This window comes from Vespula pensylvanica, chromosome 13 (assembly GCF_014466175.1).
Source record: "Vespula pensylvanica isolate Volc-1 chromosome 13, ASM1446617v1, whole genome shotgun sequence".
Lineage (NCBI taxonomy): Eukaryota > Metazoa > Arthropoda > Insecta > Hymenoptera > Vespidae > Vespula > Vespula pensylvanica.
Genome location: NC_057697.1, coordinates 1,520,088 through 1,542,827, shown reverse-complemented (window position 1 = coordinate 1,542,827; position 22,740 = coordinate 1,520,088). Strand labels below are relative to the sequence as shown.

Here is a 22,740-nt window from a genome sequence, read left to right as displayed (position 1 = left end):
AATAATAAGACAATAAGTTAGACGCACTCGGATGAGGATGGTGGTATCAGTGTGGGATCGAAATGCTGAACGGGAACGTACGAGTAAGAAAGAAACAAAGATAGAGAAAGAGAAAGAGAAAGAGAAAGAGTAAGAGTAAGAAAGAGAGAGAGAGAAAGTAAGAGAAGAGGAGGAGGAAAAGAAGGAGGAGGAGGAGGAGGAGGAGGAGAAGGGAGGAGGAACCATCGAAGAGCCGGACCAAACCAAGTGGTATGCCCGGAGTGGCGCCAGAACTCTTCCATCTCTTTCTATCCTTTTCTCTCTCTCTCTCTCTCTCTCTCTCTCTCTTAACTCTATGGTCCTTGGAGTGCGACTGAGATGGAGATGGCGGGCCTCTTACGGAAGGGTAATGGGCGACGAAGAGAAAGAAGGAAAGAGAGAGACAGAGAGAGAGAGAGAGAATCGTCGATCCAATTCTCTCCGTGGCCTCCTGGGAGAGCCGTTTCGAGACCACGGGAACAGAAATTAATAATCTCGACGAAGAGGTACACTCATAACTGGCTGCATTCCTCTCGTTAGGACGAAAGATCCGCGTGAACGCCGTCCTATGGATTCCGATTCTTACATTGCCGTATTCGTTTCTTCGTTTTCTTCATCTTTCTTTCTTTCTCTCTCGCTCTCTCTCTCTCTCTCTCTCTCTCTTTCTCTCTTTTGAGACTGACTAATTAAGGAGGATTCGTGGGTAAAAGGGATGCAAAGGATTATTCGCGATGCAGATACTTGGCCTCGGGGTCTCGATGGAATATCAATGAGAGATGCTATGCTATCGTTTTCTTCACTCATTCTCATCGCGCATTTTCACTCTATATTCTCTCTTTCTTTCTTTCTTTCTTTCTTTCTTTCTTTCTTTCTTTCTTTCTTTTCTCTCTAGCGTACTCCGTCTTTAACAAACTGATCTTTTTCTCTTCGTATATAAATATATTTATATTGTATAGAAATGTTCGATCTGTTACGTCTGTCTCGAGTGTATGAAGATATTCTGCGGGCAATAAAAGTCATTAGGTTGGTGCTCCGAATTTCGTTGAAGGAGTACGTCGTTGATTTAATTCCTGAATATGAAGAGAATCACGGGTCGTATAATACATCTTTCTCTTGTATTATATCGAACAAGAAAATTATAAAAAATAAAAGCAGTACCTCCACTCTAGCCTATTCCAATCTCGTTATCTTTATTTCGTTGAGCTACCGAACTCGTCCATGGTATTCGGAGAAAGAAGAGAGAAAAAAAAGATTGAGAAGAAGAGAACGATTAGCAGCAGCCAGTGCAAATCGTTTTCGGACGACTCGTTAAGCAATTAACAGCTGGTAATAATCGCTAAGATTTGCCTTGTTCGAACTACTCGGAAAGAAGAAGAATAAAAAAAGAAAGAGAGAGAGAGAGAGAGAGAAAGAGGAAAAGAAAAAGAAAAGAAGAGAGGAAGAGAAAGAGAGATAGAAAATGATAGATATTAACACATCTATTAATTAAATCTAACCAAAGCGTAATGGATACTTGAGAATTTATTGTAACGTTAATCGTTAACACCGATTAAATTAATAAGAAAAAGAATGACAGGGAATTGTATAACATGGAGAGAATGATATAGATGATATACGGCTGGTCACGCATACGGTATTAGAGTCGACATTAAGTTTAATATTAATTAATTACAATTAACATTCCGATAAAAAAAATTCATAAGAAGGAGAGAGAGAGAGAGAGAGAGAGAGAGGAATAGATAGTCGGATAGAAACACCAAGATTATAATCACGAAAAACGATACAACGTAGATAGAAAGCCATGTGGAAAAAAGAGAGAGACAGAGATAGAGAGATAAAGAAAAGAAGAAGAAGAAGAAGAAGAAGAAGAAGAAGAAAAAAAACAGACATATAGAAATAAAGTAAAGACTAAGAAGATAAACGGGAGAAAAGGGGAAGGTTTAGGGTGGTAGTAGATGAGGAAAGAAAGAAAGAAAGAAAGAAAGAAAGAAAGAAAGAAAGAAAGAAAGAGAAGGTAAAGACCGATCGAGCGAGGATTATACGACTGGACATTTCGGGCATTTTTACGAAACGGACGCTGAGGAACGCGTGTTCTATTAGCTAAAGACAAAAGAGCGGCGCCTAGACGGTAACCCCTCTCCCCCCCCGCTCCACCCCCGTTCGGCTAAGGCTTTCGAAAACGACGGGACTGACCGAACGGGCCCCGAAACTGTCCGACGGCATTTATTTATGCGGCGAACCGCGGAAAAAGATGTAAGTCCCCTGGACCCGCTGCATTCCTTAGCTCGGTTCAGCACGCCCCGACAGGGATATTATCTCTCGGGATATAATCGACGTGTCCTCCGAGCCGTAAGGACACGACGCTTTTTGCACTGTGAAAAAAAGTCCCGAGCGTGCGCCCTCATCCTTTCGAACAAGACCGACCGACCGACCGACCGACCGACCGACCGACCGACCGACATCTTCTCTCCTACTTCTTCCTTAATCTAATCTAATCTTTCTAAATTCTAATCTATTTTTATTTCTTTTTATATAATTCTTGTATATGGATTGGTTCTTCCATTTTCTATATTCATTGGGATTCATTTCTATATTCATTGGATGTTCGACGATGTTTTCTACGATTGCACATTTTCAATTTGTATGTATATGTAATACGCGTTCGCGTATTGTACGTATTTTTTATTTATGAATAAAATAGACGAACGTATTTTTGTAATCCCCGCACGATGTGAAACGCAGAGAAAAAAAAAGTCGTCGTCGTTGTTTTTTTTTTTTTTTGCTTCTTTCTTTTGCTTTTTTTTTAAATTCTTTTCCTTATCTCTGCAACTTTCTGTGAATATGTCCATCTATAAGTTATTATTATGTACCTATTTTTTTCCTTCCTTCTCTACCCCTTTTGTAATAGTATTGTATCGATTTATAATTCGAAACAAAAAGAGAAAAAAAAAGAAAGATAGAGAGAGAGAGAGAGAGAGAGAGAGAAATGACAGAACAGACGAAGAGGAAGAGGAATAACGTAGGTTATAGACTCGTACGTAAATAGCACCTGTTGTATCCGACTATTCGCCGACTTGGCGAACTTCGTTCCAGCGTTCGATCTCGAATCCGATATTCATCGTAATGATACGTCCCTTCTCTGCGAAAAGGTATGAAAGAAAATCGAATCTCTACTATAGTCCGCGACTGACCGAGCTTGCAAACTTTCTTTGACTATTAAATTGTTCGCAGTTGTTAAAACAAAAAGTAACAGAAGAAAAGAGCGAAGAAAAAGAAATAGAAACGAAACGTCTTAAATAATACAAATGAATGAATGATAAATAAATAAACGTGATATAAAAGTTACACGTTACGGAAATAAAAGATAAATGAAGTAATGACATTTGTCGAATTAACAGAGCTTAAAGATCATCCCCAGTTAACGATCTATATAATAAAATAATAAACTCTCGTTCTGAGAGAATTTTCTTACTACAGTGAATAAGCTCGTATGAGATGAAAATATTTTCTGGGAAGTAAACAATGCTAGAATTTTTTAAATCCGATGAAATATACGTAAATGTAATGGATATTAATATGAACGCTGATCGACGTCAAGGAATATGTATACAGAAATATAAATAAAAAGAAAACGATACGACAAAAAGAAAGTATTTACGAAGAATGATAAAAAGAAAATGGGGGTGGGATGGAGGGTAAAGGGAGAATGTATATCGACAGACATGGATTATTTCGATATTCGAGAGTAATCCATACTCCTTCGAGATACGTGTTTTCGAATTTGCATACCTGATTATATAGCATGGCTCGACCGAATTGCAGTTCGCACGATGGAAGGTGAGGCAAACTCCACTTATATCTTTATGTACCTGTCAAGCTCGTCGGTACCTACGTGTCAGCGGGTAAGCCGCGAGTAATTCTTTAATGCCATTTTACGAGCTGAATTACGCCTTGAAATATTCTTATTCTACTACCACGTTTACCCTATCTAATTTCATACAATATACATTTGACAATAACATTTAACATGTTTTCTTGTTATTATTAAAGATGTCCCAACGAATTAAAAAAAATGTATGATAAAGTAGTATACAAAAAATATACGATAAACGCTAATTGGAAATGAAGAAATATATTCTACGAGATAACATTGACAAGTTATGTCATTAATAATTCAAAAAAAGAAAAAAAAAAAAAAAAAAAGGAAAGAAAAAGAAAAATATTACGATTTAAAAGTTTAGCTGATTGGACCGTCACTCGTTATCATGATCAATGAAATACAATTACGTAAAGTCAAATAATACATTATTACGTATTGAGATTAAAGATTAGACGCGCCATTGAGTTATATAAATATTTATGTCATATTCTGAATGAATGAATGAATTAATTAATAAGATTTAATACGAAATAAAGAGAGAAAGAGATGAACAGAGAGAGATGGAGAAAAAGAGATGGATGAAAGAAACATGAAATAGGGTTGGTAGGAAATCGTCTCGATGTCGCACGTCATGGGGGTTGAAAACGACACCCCATACGTTTATCTTCCCCCACTAGTATTATTTGTTAGCAATTTTCCAAGCTGTCGGGTAACGTGCGTTCGCTTACGGTTCTCTCCTCTCACGAGTGACGACGTCGACGACGTGTCAGTCCTGTTCCTCTCTTCCGATCGTCCTTCACGATCCCTGCCGTTATTGCGGTCATTGTCATTCTAATGTCAGCTACGAATAATGGACGAACGCGCTAAAGTACGCGTGCCGGCCACATAACTCGCTTTCCTCGTATTTTCATCCACCCTCTCTCTTTCTCTCTCTCTCTCTCTCTCTCTCTCTCTCTCTCTCCTTCCTCTTTTTTTTTTTTTTTTTTGAATAAGATACATTAACAGTTCTTGTATTAATAGACACATACACTTATGTATAATATATTTATCGATGCAAGGCAATTATTTAATATCTTTTATTATTGAGATTTAATTTGAAATTTCTTTGTTTGTGATTATCTAAATACGCTATACTTTAGAATAAAAAATTATTCAAGAAAATATGTATAAACTTTCATAACGATATTGACTGTATTTTACAAATCTCCAAAAATAAAAACCGCCACAACAAAGAAATAATTATTCCTTTCACTTTCACCCCTTTAACCCGTATCGTCGTATCAACTTTACAAAATCTCAAGTATAAATTACCATAAAAAAAGAAAAAAAAAAAGAAAAAAAGAAAAAGAAAAAATAAGAAACAAGAGACAATTGTACGATCATAGAAAAAAGGAACTTTTCATCCTAGGAAACAAAAAGTAAAGAAAAACGAGAGAGAGATAGATAGATAGAAAAAAAGACATGGCATCGGTTCGTTGATCCACCCCCTGTTGACTGCCGCTTCGAATTAGGGGAGAATCAACGGGAAGAGTCGTGTTTATTGACATAGGAAGTGATTGCTGCGTTCTCGTGGAGGAGGGAAAACGAATCGGTGCTCTGAGGATGGAAGGGTGAAAGAGAGAGAGAGAGAGAGAGAAAGAGAGAGAAAGGGAGAAAAAGAGAAAGAGAGAAAGAGAGAGATAGAAAGAGATGGAGAGGGGTTCAGACCACATCGGAAGGTTCGAACGTGGGTCGACGTATTTGCACCGTAATCCCATGATAAATTGCCAAAAGGCCGTGTCGGCACGAGAACGGGAGGAGAGATAAGCTCTATTAATTTTGCGTTATAAACTCGACTATCACCGGCGCCGTGTGTACCCACTCCATTCTCTATCCTCTCTCTCTCTCTCTCTCTCTCTCTCTCTCTCTCTCTCTCTCTCTCTCTTTCACTCTTTCTTTTTATGTGTATATATATGTGTGTGTGTGTGTGTAAGCTCGATCGAACTTAGGTTATGGAGACGTAAAAGTTTTCGCATATTTATTGCTTTGTCCTCGTTACTGTGATATATTATATCTATCCAACCCCGTTTATGCTTGCTTTCTATCTCTCTCCCCTCATCACCCCGCTCTCTCTCTCTATCTCTCTCTATCTCTCTCTTTCTGTTTCCCTCTGTCTCTCTCGAAATCATAGAATAGAGCCTTTTACGGGTGGTCGTTAAAATTTTCTACGTCCCACGTCACAGAACACGTTAGGTCATTTTTTCGTTCGTTGCGATAAAAAATTTCCTAGTTTCTTTTTATCTTCTATTAATTTCTAATATCGTTATTAATTTCTAAAATCGGTATTGGATCCTTCTCTCGAGTGGAACATTCGTAGTCGAATCTTCAATGTTTGATTATATTCTTCATCTTTCGATGAAACCAGTAGTCGAATTTTTTAACAACACAAACGATTCAAATAAAACAAAAAAAAAAAAAAAAAAGAAAGAAATAGGAAAAAAAGAAAAATTGATTACTAATGTAAAGTAGATAATATCTGAGAAAAATCGATGCAAGAAAAATACTTGAGAGAACGATCTAACACTTTCAAAGAGAGAAAACAATAAAAAGAAAAAGAAGAAGAAGAAGAGAAGAGAAAAAAATAATAATTAATCTAATTCGAACGTGTGTTGTGCGTCTGTTGGTATGTTTAGATGAGAGTTTAGATAATTTACCGATGATCTCACACACTCGCCTTGGATGATCTATCGAGGCCTAAAGATCACTGCCCTTTCTTCTTTTCTTTTGATAGCTGAGCTAGCTATCCTTCTATCCTTCCTTTTCGTGAGGGACACATTTGCTTTTCGGGTCTGATGTATCGAAGCAATTCCGATCTCAACTCTGATGATGTCGAGGCACCAGTTTGTCTCTTATCTCTCTTAATGTCGATTAATTTATCAAGCTTGTGCTCTACAAGAGATAAGAAAGAGCTTGTTCCTTGCTTGCTAAGAAACTGGTTCGTTCTTTTCCTTCATCTCTTTCTTTCTTTCTTTCTTTCTTTCTTTCTTTCTTTCATCAAAACATAGAAGCAAAACTTTTTCTTTAGAAAATAATTGAAAACAATATTTTGTCGAAATTATCAAAATAATAAAATAAGTAAGTATGTAATATGTAATAATTATTATAACATTAGACAATATTATATTATAATAGAATAGGTATAGGTTACGTTAAAGAAATATATATATATATATTTTTTTTTTTATTTTATATATAAGTACAGCTATGTATATATTTATATTTATATATAAAATAAAATAATCGAAAGACCGAAGTAAAATAAAAAGAAATCTTTCTCTTTCTCACTTTAATCTGTCATATACTTTGCATTTTGATCGAAGGACCAAACAGAGCTAGATGGAAACAAGCCAAAGAGTCGAACATTTGTCATTCGCACCAGGAATGATCGACGATACGCCAGAACTCGCACGATGAATCCTCTTCCTCTCTCGCGAGAGAGGAAGAGAAAGAGAAGGAGGATCCTACCTGTGACAGGGAGGGCCGTTTTGAGAAACGAATGTCCATTTTTAAATTACAACGATATTTATACGATAAGAATATTTATTTTAGATAAGCTATACTACGATATTATTACTATTTATATATTTCTCCAAGTCATTTACCATATGTTTCTTCTTGTTTTTTTTTTCTTCTTCTTTTTTTTTTTCTTTCCTTTTTTTTTACAATAACAATAATACTTTTGTCTATTTATAAATCGTCTCATACATAGTATTTTATTAAAAATCTAATTGATCTGTATAGAACAATAACGACACAAATTTATGTAAGAAAATTTATTTTGATCGAGCGAAGACTGAGAGAGAGAGAGAGGAAAAAATTTTATTGAAAAATATTTTTACTTGAAAAGAAGTTCCACCAACAAAATTCTTTTTATTTGAATAACGTTTTAGAAACTTGTATAAATTGTAAACTTTTATTCGATACGAAAAGTTTCAAAGTAGACAATCGCGTGTAGCGAAACGATTGAACTTCTCGAGTCTTATTGTTAATTATTAAGTCCATGTGCTATTATGCTCCCAGAATATAAATAATAAAAAAAGAAAGTTATAGATCTCCCTCAAGTCTTATTCTGTGAACCCTTTCGATGGGGATAATAATACGGGACAACCCTTTTTTTTCTCTGATAAAAATACAAAGAAAACGTAAAGTTTCCAACGAAATTGATTTACCCTCTCTCTCTCTCTCTTTCTCTCTCTCTCTCTTTAATTAATTAGTATTATTTTTATATTTAACAATCTTTATCTTAACTCTATCTATTTTTATATAACAATATATATTTACATCTTCATAATTTCTTCTTATAATTTTTGATATATCCTATCTAACCAACAAGATACTAATCATAATAACCAATAAATTAAATTCTCGACATCTCTATTCTCACTTTGAAGGCTACCGCAAGTCTTGTATCTCAAATTACAAGTACTACTGAAGATTAAACAGTTTGTAACATCGAATCACGTGTATCACAGATGATACAGAGAAAGAAAGAAAGGAAAAAAAAAAGAGAGAAAGAAAGAAAGAAAGAAAGAAAGAGAGAGAGAGAGAGAGAGAGAGAGAGAGAGAGAGATCTCAACAGACTAGTTATCGAGTTGTCACTTAATCCAGCATGATCTGCGGTTGCTATAGGATAACTCGCAGAGAATACTACTATATCTTCTATCCTCAAGAAAACAAGTAAAACAAATCCCAAAAAAAAAAAAGAAAAGAAAAGAAAAGAAAAGAAAAGAAAAATTCATCCCTGAACGCGAGAGGCTGACGATTCGAGCGAATGAAAAAGTAAACGAATTAAGGGAAAAAAACTCGGCAGGAAAAAAAGAAGCGAAGAAAAATCATAAAATCTATCAACATAAATATGTACGTATTTGCTCGAACGTCGAAGGGGTGGTTTCGAAGTGGTGTTGCTAGTGATGGTGATAGGGTGGTTGACTTTACCCTCGACGTACGCGTGCTCTCGCGTCTACACGAGGCAGATCTGTCAGTAGAGCATAAATCAATGAGTTTCGCTTCTGCCTTGCTGTAGTCTGGTGTATATGTATGCACGTATGTATTAGGTATATCTATGTACATGTTAGAGAGAGAAAGAAAGGGAGACAAAGAGAGAGAGAGACAGAGAGAGAGAGAGAGAGAGAGAGAGAGAGAGAGAGGGTGAGAGCGTTACGTTTCCACGGACAGATAGAGCCGATGCTTTATTATGCCGGACACAATTGCGTGTTGCCTAAGCCACGTGACCGGCGACTTCCGGCCGACGTTTGGGTTCCGCTTCGTGATGTCCTCGCACGATCTTCTGCTTCCTCGACTCACTCACCTCCCACCATTCCTCTTTCTCACTTGCTCTGCTTCTCTCTTTCTCTGTCTGTCTATCTGTCTATCTGTATGTCTGTCTGTCTGTGTATTTGTCTATCTCTGTCTCTCTGTGTCATACGAATTTCGCTTATCCCAAACACCATCCCCCTCCTCGTTCCAATACTTTTTCTCTTCTTCTCTTTCATTCTTTCATATTTATCATCTTACCAGGCATTTTAGGCATTTTCTATTTTCCCCTCCGATTTTTCTATTCTTTTTTTTTCTTCTTTTCTTTTCTTTTCTTTTCTTTTCTTTCGTGTCATCTTCCGGGTCGGAAGATGAAATTTGTTTATATATGTATCTCTTTGTATATGTATGTGTAGAGATTTTTAATATTGTCTTCGTTTGGAAAGTAAGTCGCTCGAGTATTTTTTTTTAATTACTATTGGTTTGCTTTAGGGGAAGAAAGAAAATGAAAGATTGCATAGTTTAATATGTCTATGTAAGATGTATCGTAGTTTTTGTTAATCATTTATTATTATTATTATTATTATTATATTTTTTTCTTTTATATATATATATATATATGTATCATTTACATATAATTTTAATTTCAATAGAATAATCTTGATATTACTAGTACACTTTAGTAGGTATAATGTTTGTTTAGAAATAATGCAATGATTTGTTATTAATCAATCACTTTAATTATCTATTCTTAACATTACCAATATTGTTCTCTCTATTTCTCTATCTCTATCTCTCTCTCTCTCTCTCTCTCTCTCGCTCGCTCTCTCTGCATAGGTTTGTTCTCGTTCCACGTGCCGGTTAAGAGCCATTGTCATAACGGATCCGGATGAAGCTCCGTGCACGATAGTTCCGGATGCGTTTCACCGGCTTTGACGACTCGTAGCTAGTGAGAATCCATCGAATGATAACGTCTGCACGATCATAATTATCAGTTGGATCTCATTAATATGATAATCTCGAATAGATTAATAATAATATAAACATGTTATTAAACCATACATTTATTTCTTACAACGATCAACAAACGTTCGATCTATCGATCTAACGATCACCGAAAGAACTTTTAACGAATGATTAATTACCATCTTATAAAATAAAAACTTGAAGGAAAAGAGGGATGAAAAGTTACGAAAAAACAAAAAAAAAGTAAATAAAAAAGAATAAAAAAAAGGAATAAACGATCCACCCTAATAATAATAGAGCGATCACAGAGGGATGAAAACATTCGCGTAGTTCTTGTTCTAACACAACCACCAACAATACTATAGTACTAGTTTAGCATGAGGTTTTCTCTATCGAGCCCCATCGTTTGGGATCACCGTGGCGAATTTCAGAGTTTATCGTGGGGGTGTGTAGCCACTGTGACCACTAAAACCGGCCGACCAATTCGAGGGTAGCAAAAGAGGGAGATAGAGAAAGAGAGAGAAAGAAAGAGATACGGATAGAGAGATAGAGATAGAGAGAGAGAGAGAGAGAGAGAGAGAGAGATAAAGAGAGGGGATGACGATGATACGACCTCGTGCATCGGAGACGAGTAAAAAGGGATTTGCTGTTGCGTCATGGGAATCATAAAATCGGTGGAACGACCCTTATAAATAATGAATACTCTTTGGTGAGTAGAGACGTCGCACGGTAATTAAGCGTTTACCTTTGACCCGTCGACCGAAACGAAAGCCCCACCCCCACCTACCACCACCCCCACTACTAGTACCCACCACTTCCGATCGACCCATGAAAATCGAGATTAAATCGCGACTATTTAAGGGCCGGCCACTTTTTTTTCTTCTTTCTTGACTCCGCTACGATCACGTCAGGTAGATATCATAAATCGTTTCGGCCAATTAATTTCGCATCTCATAGAAATTTCGACGAGGTATGCTACGTACATATATACATACATACATACATACATACATACATACATACATACATATGTACATATATAGGTACGGTAACTCGAGAACCAGCGAGCAGCACGCTCTTGTTTGCTGATACGATCTCTCTCGGGGCTTAATTGACGATGATCGTTTGCGTTTTCGCGCTTCGTAGACGTTAATGGAGTTATGGTGAGGATCGGTTCGCTTGAAGAAATATAAAAGAGAGTTGAATTCCAATCACAGTTCGTTTCGAATAGATTTTCGAAATTCGATTACTTGCCGAACGATTACAATTTTACACGATTATCCCGACTGTACTAATTATTTACTCAGTCTTTTTAATTTCATATCCTGCTAGATCTAGAAACGTTTCCTCTTTCTTTTTACATTTTTAAGTGGAACAAATTTCGAGGAACAAGCATTACCGATAAATGTTTTCTCCGTAGGCGAGAAGATACATACCTCGCAAGTATTTACCAATCGAGAAAAAGAGAGAGAAAGACAAAGACCAAGAGAATCTCAAAGATATTCTCTCTCTCTCTCTCTCTCTCTTTCTTTCTCTCTGGAGTAATTTTCAAGTGAGTCTCTTTCACATCCTGCAGTGGCTGACTCCGGCATGGTGGTCCAGGTCAACAAATCATAATCGTGCCTACGACCGAGTAACGAGGAAAGCCTGAAGATGTTTGCTGGACGTTGCTTTGGCGCTCTTTCGAACACGCCAGCAAGTAAGAGAGAAAGAGAGAGAGAGAGAGAGAGAGAGAGAGAGAAGAAGGAAAAGGAAGAAAGAGAGATAGAGAAGTCTTGGTTAAGGCCCAAAGAAATGGAAGGAGGGGTAGAAGAGAAGAAAGGAAAGAACGATGCTCATGAGCGAGAACAAGAGCAAGAACAAGAGAAGCAGGTAGGTCTTAGCGGGTAACGTGGCGCACGGAACGTTCTGGGCCCACACCAACGACAAGGTGGTCCCACGAGACTGGACCCTGACTGTTGCACGAATATCCTCGATTTATGATCCAATAATTAAAAACTACGATCCTAGGTATCTGGTAAAGCTTAATCAAGATCGTTGTTGCAGCGATCGTTGCGTCAATTTTAAGTTAGAAATTACGATAACTAAGGCAAAACAAGATGGCAGTAGAAAATGTGTTAATTTTTGTAAAAAAAAAAAAAAAAAAAAATACGATAATAAACTACTCTCGTAAATTTGATCGAAATGACTGCTTGATAAGTCTGTCTCATTCTCTCTCTACTTAAAACTGGAACAACCGTGGTCTATCTTTTTTTGATGTTTAGCCAGTTAAATCCAATGTGAGAAAAGAGATAGATATTTGGACGGTCGGGATGGCTGGAACGGACAGCTGGCCCACGAAGAAACCAGGAGGAGCGACTGACTCATTAGGCATGCATACGCCTAAAACCAATTCTAGTTCTCCATTCTCTTTCTCTCTTGCAAGGCCTAACGAGACGTCTATATTATTAAGGTTGGCCTGAGAGATCCGCGGGACCCTGTTCGAAAACCCAATAGGGAGGCTTACGTCGGATATTAACTGTGTTAGAGAAAGAGAGAGACAGAGAGAGAGAGAGAGAGAGAGAGAGAGAGAGAGAGATAAATAGAGAGAGAACGAGAGTCCTTTCACGATGGAGAAAGAGAAGAGAAGAGAAGAGAACTTCGAAGATAAAGGAGGAAGAAGAGAAAGAGGAGGAAGAGGGAAGCACTCCGAGCCGTGGACCACCGTGGAAGAAGGGAGTACACCGAGAAGTGGCCGGCAGCTCCACCTCATCCTCCTATTTCTCCTCTCTTTCTCCCTCTCCTTCCTCGTCCTTCCTCCTCCATGAAATTTTCTTGCCTTCACAAGCCAACTGCCAATAACCACAAACACGTAATTTCCTACAGCGCCTACCATACGCATTACGTCGGCTTTTTTGCCCGCCTAACTCTCTAACCAGGTGGAATTTATTGCCGGGAAATGTCAGTTCGTGGTGGCTCTCTACCGAACACCCGCAAGCCTGCTGCCGAAGGATTATCCACCTCGTCTTCGTCGCTTTCTTACGATGCTTTTATACATCCTATTTTTTCTCTCTTTTCCTTGTTACGAAAGAAATCATTCTCTATCGATAGTTTAGCCTCATCACTCTTCTCCATCCATCTACTACTATCCCGACGCGTTAAAACATCTTAACAAGCCGTACAAAACTATCAACGAAAATATATTTCTGCTTTAATTCGAAAAAGTTAACCAACGACAAAGTTGCCAATCTAACATGGACATCCCTGGATAAATTATCTTCGTCCTTCGATCATTCCGGTTCTCGTAAAAAAGTTGCGAATTCTTACCAGAAATGGAAAGTGTTCGGTAGGCATTCGAACGAAAGGATAATAAGATGTCCGAGGCTGTCGATTATGGCATTTGCCGTGTATACCTAACGTCAGCCGACTCTAATCCGCTAGCATCGAGCTAGATCGAGTTTCCGCTATGAGAAAAACAGGTTTCAATCGAGGAAGATAGAAGGAGTCGCTCTCCGCAAGTCCAACGGAGACTTGCACCTGCACGGCAGGTGCTCGACCTGCTTCGGACTACTCGTTCTGCGACGATTATGAACTATCTAATTGCTAATCTCATAGCTAATCGGTTGGACGTTCTATCTTCGATCTATCGGAGATAGCTATCGAGCTGGCATTGAATTTACTAATCAAAGACCTCGAATTGACCGTATCGTAAACATCGATTCGATTTATCTATCGATCGTGGACATGTGATCTCTCGTATGGCCGATCGCTATTAATTTTTTTTTCTTTTTCCTTTCCTTTTTATTTCCCCCACGAATAAAATTTGACTATACCAATCGCGAATCTAATTTTGTTGCGATCTAAGAAAAGAATTTTCGTTTAGAAATATTTGTCCAAGGGAAGGTTTATCGAATCATCCCTTAAGACGATCAAACGAACGGATAAAGATGGACCGAAACGATCGAGTAGGATGAGGACAACGAGGAGACAGGCCGACAGGTTGAAGAAAAACTTGGAAGAAGTTTATGTCTCTCCCGTCGAGCGACGTGTCGACTTGGTACGGTGTCTTTCGCTTAGTAATTAAAAGAAGCGATTATGGCCACCGAGAAAGAAATGTCCAAGGTTCGGACATCCTCGAGGATATTCGTTCACGATAGCGAAGTCTTTTGGAAACTGAAATAAAACTCTGATTATTCCTGATTAAACAATAAAAAAGGCTGATTCAATTTCATTTCCATTTTGCTTTTTCCTTTGCTTTCGTATTTGCTTTTAACAGGGAAATCGGAAAATGGTCTATAGGTGTATTGTATCATCTGACAATAGTTTAGCCGGCATGGATGGCACGATTCTACCCGTGGCCACTGTCTTATGTTTTAATTGTTCTCCGTCGGCGCGTAAATCCTAATTAAGACTGAATTATTCCACCGGCGGTGTCCGCGTAAGAAAGCCTTGCGGAAGGTTCGATCGTGAGAAGGTAAATTCCTTCCGATTCCAAGGATGATTCCTTCGATGTTGCCCACCACAGAAACCTCCAGCACGATTCTCTCTCTCTCTCTCTCTCTCTTTCTCTCTCACGTACTCTTCTCCTTTAATCCTTTCCACAATCGTTTCCCTTTCCCAAGTATAATAACTTTGAAACACTAACGTTCACCACTACTATCGAAGCTCGAACTAACTCGAATTTTTCGTTAAAATGTCAAGTGGAATATAAAAGGAACAAGATTTTCCTTAGTCGTTGAAAAGAATATTCTTTTGGATCAAGATCGAGAGAGAAAAATAAAAGATGCTTCTCCCTTTCTTAATTTTTTCAACTTTCCTTCTAATTCGTCTCTTCTAAGTACACGAATTTTCAATCATTTTTCTTTATGATGTTAATAAATCTATGAAATCGGTATCTTTGCAATTGCAAGGAAAGAACTCATCAGCTTTCGGATAAAATGTAGCTTGAAAAAGAATTCTTTATAGACTCACGTACACATACATACATATATAACAGAATATCGTCGAGTTTAGCGAACGTTCTCGAAAACGTTGGCAAAGTTCTCGCTTTTTAAAGGAGAGAAGATAAACTACATTAAAGGCGGAGGAGAATGAAGAAAAAGAAATGAAAGAAAAAGAAGAAAGAGAAGAAGAAGCTTTGGAGGATATTCCAGCTGGGTCTTGGGGATCGCTTAGCCAAGGCGCCTTTAACAAGGATACCATTTAAGCTCGCTCGAGATCAGGATGACTCTGCATTATCGCTGATTCCAAAACAGCCACGGGATTTCCATGTCCGGGCTTGGAAGCAACCACCAGCATCAGCATCGGGATGGAGAGACCCCACAACTCGACTTTAGCATAGATTAAACTCTCGCGCACGCTTCGATCGTGACCCAAATAAGAGAAAAAAGAAAAGAAGCTAAAGAAAGAGGGAGGGAAGGAGAAACAGAGAGAGAGAGAGAGAGAGAGAGAGAGAGAAAAAGAGAGAGAAAGATTGGCTTAGATAAAAATCGGAACGATCTCCTTCCCGATCTTTACGAGCTGAATGCTACAGAAAGAACACCGGAAAATGGCTATCGCTGATTTCGACGTAAAAGGATTTTGCTTGCCTTCGCGAATTCTTACAAGATTTTTTCTTAAAAAAACTTCATCTTTTTCATTTTTTTTTTTTTTTTTATTTTGTTTTGTTTTTCTTCGCGTTTTCTTTTCCTACTCTTCTTTTTCATCTAACTCCTCCATCTCTTTTCGATCTATAATTAAAGATTTACGCTTCAACTATTTCCTTCTTTTTCCAATATTAGCTATTAATCACAATTTGATGACTTTAATACTTTCATTAGTTTTTATAAAAGTTGATCGTCGAAAAAGATTTGTTTTATCGCGTATGTAAATCCTTCGTGTTGATCCTTAAGTGCATAGGATTGAAATTTGTTTTCTTTGTATGTTTTAATATTTACGTGATCTTTTTTTTTTTCTTCTTCTTCTTCTTCTTTTTCCTTTTCCTACGGGCCAGGAAAAAGTGGAAGCTTTATCGCGGCGGAACTGATAACACTATTTCAAAATTCACAGCCAATTCCAATTCCGACTCTCCATTGTTCGCGAATGGAAAACGTTGAAGTGGCTTCACCGGCGCGCAGTTGGCAGTGAATTTTGGAGGTCGGCCAACATCGTCGAGAGAATTTACGTCTATTTAATTTTATGGCATTTGACTGTCGCGGGTTAAGAGAGAGAGAGAGAGAGAGAGAGAGAGAGAGAGAGAGGAGGGAAAAGAAGAGAGAGTGGGAAGAGGGAAAGGAGGGAAAGAGACATTTGCCCGCAGTTCGAGATTTGTTTTTCCGACTTACCACTTTGCTACGAAAACGAACAAACTTTCATCCACTAAATCCCCTAACTAACGAAAAGCGAATTAATCCAGTACTACTATGTTTTATATAATACACAAAAGATTTTTTGTATCTATCTTGTACATATATATTTATCAACATATCTCCTTAATTGGAAATAACTGAATCGTAAACAAGCCATCATTAAAACTAAATTATCGACATTAAAACGAACTTTCCTATCGAATAATATAAATAAACGAATAAATAAAAAATGTCAAGCTCGGGAAACCATTGATACTAATTTGATTGAGACTAATGAGACTAATTAGATACTTCCGATCTGTCGATTGAGAAAAAAAAAAAAAAAGAAACAAAAAGAGAGAGAAAAATCCGATTAGACTCGAGGACTTTTGCAAAAGATTTTTTCTTCGAATAAAATAAACAATCTTAAATTCACTCGAGAGCGACGCGAGGAGACATCGGAGCTAATTGCAGCATTACTCGTGAACCTTTTATATTAATACCCTTTTTGTGCTTTCAGTCGTCCTTATCGTACACGGCAAGTTCAGCAAACAAGATGAAGAAGAAAGAGGAGAAGAAGAAGAAGAAGAAGAAGAAGAAGAAGAAGAAGAAGAAGAAGAAGAAGAAGGAAAGGATGCTGAAGATCCTTTCGTTTGAGCTATCACCTCGAGATCGTTCGTGGTATGCGCTACCTAAAAGCACGTTCTTAATTCATGGCGATCGCTCAACGTTGCAACGCGCCGTCGAAATAATAAATATTACGCCTTACTGCGAGTAGCAACAACGTGTATTATTCTCTCTCTTTCTTTCTCTCTCTCTCTCTCTCTCTCTCTCCATCCCTCCGTTTCTCTTTCTCTTCCTCGTTCATTCTGTTAGAAGATGCCAGGAGCAGAGCGGTAAGTTAACGACTCGACGTGGCGTATTAAACTCCTGGCCACTGGCTTTTTGGCTCTCCTTGCTGAAGTCAAAGAAAGAGAGAAGAAACGGGCTCCCTTTGAAAGCACGCCGATTATTTATTGCGTATGGAATTGGACGTTGAAGCTGGACCATTCACCCTCTCTCTTTCTTTTTCTTTTCGTCTTTCTCTCTCTCTCTCTCTCTCTCTCTCTCTCTCTCTCTCTCTCAAATGTTACGAATGTTTTCATCGATTTCTTATCATTTACATTAGAAACAATATGGATGACGAATGAGAATTAATTGATTATCGATTTTACGAATGAAATATTACGATTTTACGATCAAATTTTGGACGCTTGATTTTCTTCTTTAACCGATAAAAAAGAATACTTTTCGTTGGAAATGTCGCAATGAGCGTATTAACGTCATCGAATATTTTCTTCTATTTGGATCATCATCCCTCTCGACAAAATGTCGATAATAATAATCATCGAATTTCCGAGTTAAGTTAACATATCCTGTAAACGATCGTCCGTCTCTTCCTTCTCATTTTTCCTCTTTCTCTTTTCGACTGCATTGAGGAACGAGCGAGCGACTGGAAGAACCCTGACGTCTTTCTCCGCGAAGGGTGTAATAAAAAGAAACCACCCACTGTGTGCTCGACACGAAACATATATACAGACACAGACACACGCAGGAAGAAACACATACGAATCACTCTACTCAAAACTAACCACAACCAAGGATATCATTGCGGATTGGCAAAGGCTGCTGCTTTGGCCACCACCCCCGAACAAGTAACGAAATTAAATTCAAATATAATCAAATAAAATTTAAATTTTAAATCGCATTTCTCTCTCGTCGCGGTTATGTACACGTAAGTAACAATATACGTGCGTGTATGTGTGTGTATCTTCTCTCTCGACGAAATTTACTGTCTACTGTCGTCTCTCTTTCTCTTTCTCTTATATTTATCTCTCTCTCTCTCTCTCTCTCTCTCTCTCTCTCTCTCTCTCTTTCTCTGTCTCTCTTTCTCTGTCTCTCTTTCTCTCTTTTACACGCACGATACTATGGTCTGAGCAACCCCCCAGGAGCCGAGATTTAACGGGTCAAACTGGGGCCAGGACCGAGGACGATCGCGGGTTAAGTCAAAGCGAGGGGAACGTCTGATTGAGAAGAACGTTTTGTTTGTTCGCCCGTCCTCTACACTGAAAGAGATCCTTTTCTATACGACTCCAACGATAAATCGATCATAATATCGAGAAAATCGAACGATTGCTATAAAATATCCAAAAACAAACTCATTTTAATTCGTACTTGGATTTCAATCCGCAACTTTCGATAGTAATATCGAAATTCGATGTCAAATTATTCTCCATCGTTTTACTCTATCTATGATAGAATAAACAAACAAAAAAAAAAAAAAGAAAGAAAGAAAAGAAAGAAAAAAAGAAAAGGAAAATTAATCATCCGAGAATAGACATTTCCACGTCATATCGATCAATGAGAATAAATTGTGCGACAAAAAAATGTCCAACAATATCTAATTTAAATATTTCTCTAATTAATCGTCATCCAATTACTACTAATAATCTCGAAAAAAAGATGTCAATATTCTCTTAACAATAACATTCTCTTATTCTAATCGGTAACAACGTAACGACATGATTGATCCTCTGGAACGATCGAGTTAAATGAAACACGCTGTACAACGCGTGCTACGAAGGGAAAGGGCTTGAACTGGCGAAGGAGGGTAAGGAGGGTGTCATTCTGTGTCAACCGCAGCGCCCTCTGACGATGACACCGGAGAACTCGAAAGGGGATGAAACTGGCTGGCGTGTAACTCCGTGAGTTGGCCTCGGCAACTGAGAAAGAGAGAAAGAGACAGAGCTAGTTTCCTGCTTTTACCCTCTCTCCCTCTCTTTCTCCCTCTCCCTCTCTCCCTCTCTCTCTCTCTCTCTCTTTCTCTTTCATGCAAAACCACCATCTATCTATCTTTCTCTTTTTCCTGCAGAAAGCTTGCACGTTGTCTTTCGGTATATAAGTCTCTTTCTTTCTCTTGTATGTAAAGCTACGATCTATTTATCTCTCTCTCTCTCTCTCTCTCTCTCTCTCTCTCTCTCTCTCTCTCTCTCCTTCTCACAGAGAGAAAGCTTGCAGATCGTAGAATTTGTCTGTGTATGTGTATGTGTGTGTATGTGTGTGTGTGTGTTGAAACGTTCACGATGAAAATGAGAGAGAGAGAGAGAGAGAGAGAGAGAGAATCGTGAGCTTTATAAGTCAACGAAAAAGGGCTTGGCAAAAGACTCCGGCTTATTTGGAGACAAAGTGGATCCGATCCTCCGATAGGGATTTCAATTTGTTTGCCCTTTCGATACCCGCCCTTACGATCGCACGCCGAAACTTATCGTGCATCGTTCTTCTTCTTCTTCTTCTTCTTCTTCTTCTTCTTCTTCTTCTCTCTTTGTCTTTCTTTTTACAATTCTTTTTTCCTTTAGCAAGAGGAAGAAATCTTAGTGCCTTTGATTCCGATTTTCCTTCTTTCATATTTTTTATTACCTTTTATACCATCGTCATCGTCATTATTATTATATCACATCGTTATGTAATACGATTTATCTATCTCAAAATATTATTTAAAACGTTTCTTTTACTTTCAATAATTTGTTTATTTAATCACTTAAACATACAGTTGATGAAAAACTTGATCAATGAACGAAACTAAAAAACATTCTGAATCATTTGAAATGATCTTCATATAAGTCTACACGATTTTCAAAGTTTACTTTCTAATATTCTCTCTCTCTCTCTCTCTCTCTCTCTCTCTCTCTCTCTTTCTTTCTCTCATTCTCCTTTTTTGCAGATAAAATCAACGCGTTCTGGTTATCTAAACGTAACCAACTGAAAAGTAAATTTTCTAGCCTGACGTAGACCGATGTGTTCTCGCCATTTTTAACCGGCATCGTATTGGACGCCCTTTCACCGAGTTCCTGTTGAAAAAATAAAAAGTAGAGAAAGTCGAGAGGGACCGACAGATAAAGAGAGAAAAAGAGTGAGAAAAAGAGAGAAAGATAGATAGAGAGAAAAATAGAGAGAGAGAGAGAGAGAGAGAGAGAGAAAGAGAAAAAGAGAAGGAAAGAGAGACACACACCCTCTCTTTCGGTGGCTTGGAAATCAGGCCTCGGTAGTCCACGCCACTTCCTTTGAACTCTTTTTTTCGGTAACGCAAGAGCTAATTAATTTCTCTCTCTCTCTCTCTCTCTCTCTCTCTCTCTCTCTCTCTCTCTCTCTCTCTCTCTGTCTGTTTCACTCGTTCTATCTCGGTAGCTCGTCGTCACCCCCCGTACGACTGCGTGTCTTTGCCGTTTATTTCTGTGCCGTGACGTTTAGGGTAGAGGGATGAAAGCCAAGCCGGATGGATCCTTCCGATGAAGAAAAACGGAGGAACGCGTTCGTTGCCTCCATCGACGAACAATAGCGGATTAAAAAGTCTTTCTAATTAGAAGCTCGTTTATACGAGCTACACCACGATGATGTTTTACTCGTGATTTTACACTCTCTATTTTTTTTATCGACGGAGAATTAAATACATGATATTTCTAATCTCGCATGAATCGGACGAAGAATCGATAAAGATGGATGTTAACTCCTTGAATAATATTTTAGTGAATGTTGTGAAAGTTTTCTCGTTTGTTAAATAGTCAATGTTCATTTTTGCTATGATTCAGACAAATTGAAAACTTAGATTCAACGGCCCTTCCTTCGATCGTCGTTTACGATTGTACAATGATATCGTATTTCTAGAATTATATTAAAATAAAAATATGACTATGAGAACGAACGGGATGAAAAAAAAAAAAAGGAAAGAAGAACAAAAAACTCTATGAATACTTATTACTAATCCAAAGAACATCATCAATTTTGCTTCAACATTTCCATTTCAGAGAGTGGATCGGTTTGCCATATTCGAGTAGCTCATTTATCGATGTTGGTAAGTTTCTAACGAGTTTCCTCGTTACTAATGCGATTCCCAACGGAAGGAATGACTGACTGACTGAGATAGTGAAAAAGAGAAAGAGAAAAAGGACAAAACTCCGGCATTCCGTCGAAAGCATGAGCTAGCTCGATGGTAGTAGTAGCTCACGAGTTACCGATAACGACCGATTACTAGCGTGGAACGTCGTGCAAGACGTTAATTCGTGCGGATCGATATTTTTCTACTACGAGGAAAAGGTCTGATTAAGGAAAGGAAAAAGAGAAAGAGAGAGGGGTGAAACGGGGGGAGAGGGCGTCATAATGGTCGTTTTCACGCGCACGTAATCGCGTTCCCAAGTCTAAAGTAACCGAAGCAACGCGACTGCAAAACAGTATCAACGTCGTATATCGCGTCGACGTGACGTATAAATTATTTTCACAGGATTATATTGCGATCTAAGTCCCTACACATATATATATGTGTGTGTGTGTGTGTATACATGTTTATAATATCTATGCATATGCATATATACAATCTACACGTATATTAATATGTATGAATGGATCTATGTACATGAATGTACAATTTACACTTATATTAATGCGTATGAATACATGCATGTATATATATACATTTATAATCTACGCGCGTATATTAATATGTATGTGTTCAATATACTTGTGAATATGTGTGCATATATATATATATATATATATATATATATATATATATATATATATATATATATATATATATATATACGTATATGAGCGTTCTCATCGTGTTGTTTGAAACATCGTATATAATAGTTAGTCATTCGTGCATAGTCGTGAATTCGCGAGATTCCACGGTCTCGTTGCGCAATCACGAATGGAAATTTCGTGCCGAGTTTCTCGTGTGCGAGACACGAGTCGTAATTATCAGTGAGAAACACGAAGTGGATAATTGGAACGTTTGCTAATTAGAATACTACCCTGGCTCTACGACGCGACGACTACGACCACCTGTATACAATAATGCCGCTTTGATTTGAAAACGTTGAAGAGTCGTCTACTAAAGTTCCCTGTATCTAAGACTTAACAAAAGATGAAGCTTTTATATCAAAGATCGTAAAATTGTTTTGTGATTTGCATTAAAATTGAATTCAAAACTTATCTTTAGAATACTCAGGTTTCAAAGATCCTAAAAAGTCTCTTCTTCTTCTTCTTCTTCTTCTTCTTTCATCGTTTCATTTATTTTAGATTATATCAAATGTTAATAGGGATCAAGTATAATTTATATGATTAACTTTTATATGCTCTATGAATTGATTAACTTTCTTATTCATAAGAAAAATCATATTACTCAAGAGATCATTGAATTTTTACAAGTTCACGTTCATTTGCTTTAACTTTCTCTCAAATCTA

General features: G+C 37.7%; 1 long non-coding RNA gene across 1 annotated transcript in view; it reads left to right on the top strand.

Moving 5' to 3' along the window:
- The window catches only part of LOC122633658, a 52,138-nt gene extending 34,915 nt beyond the window's left edge, over nucleotides 1–17,223 (top strand). Inside the window, exons 4-5 of the long non-coding RNA XR_006328161.1 lie at nucleotides 11,733–12,028; nucleotides 16,982–17,223. This is a non-coding gene — a long non-coding RNA (uncharacterized LOC122633658). The remainder of the gene's footprint in view (nucleotides 1–11,732; nucleotides 12,029–16,981) is intronic.
- Nucleotides 17,224–22,740: the final 5,517 nt, after the last annotated feature.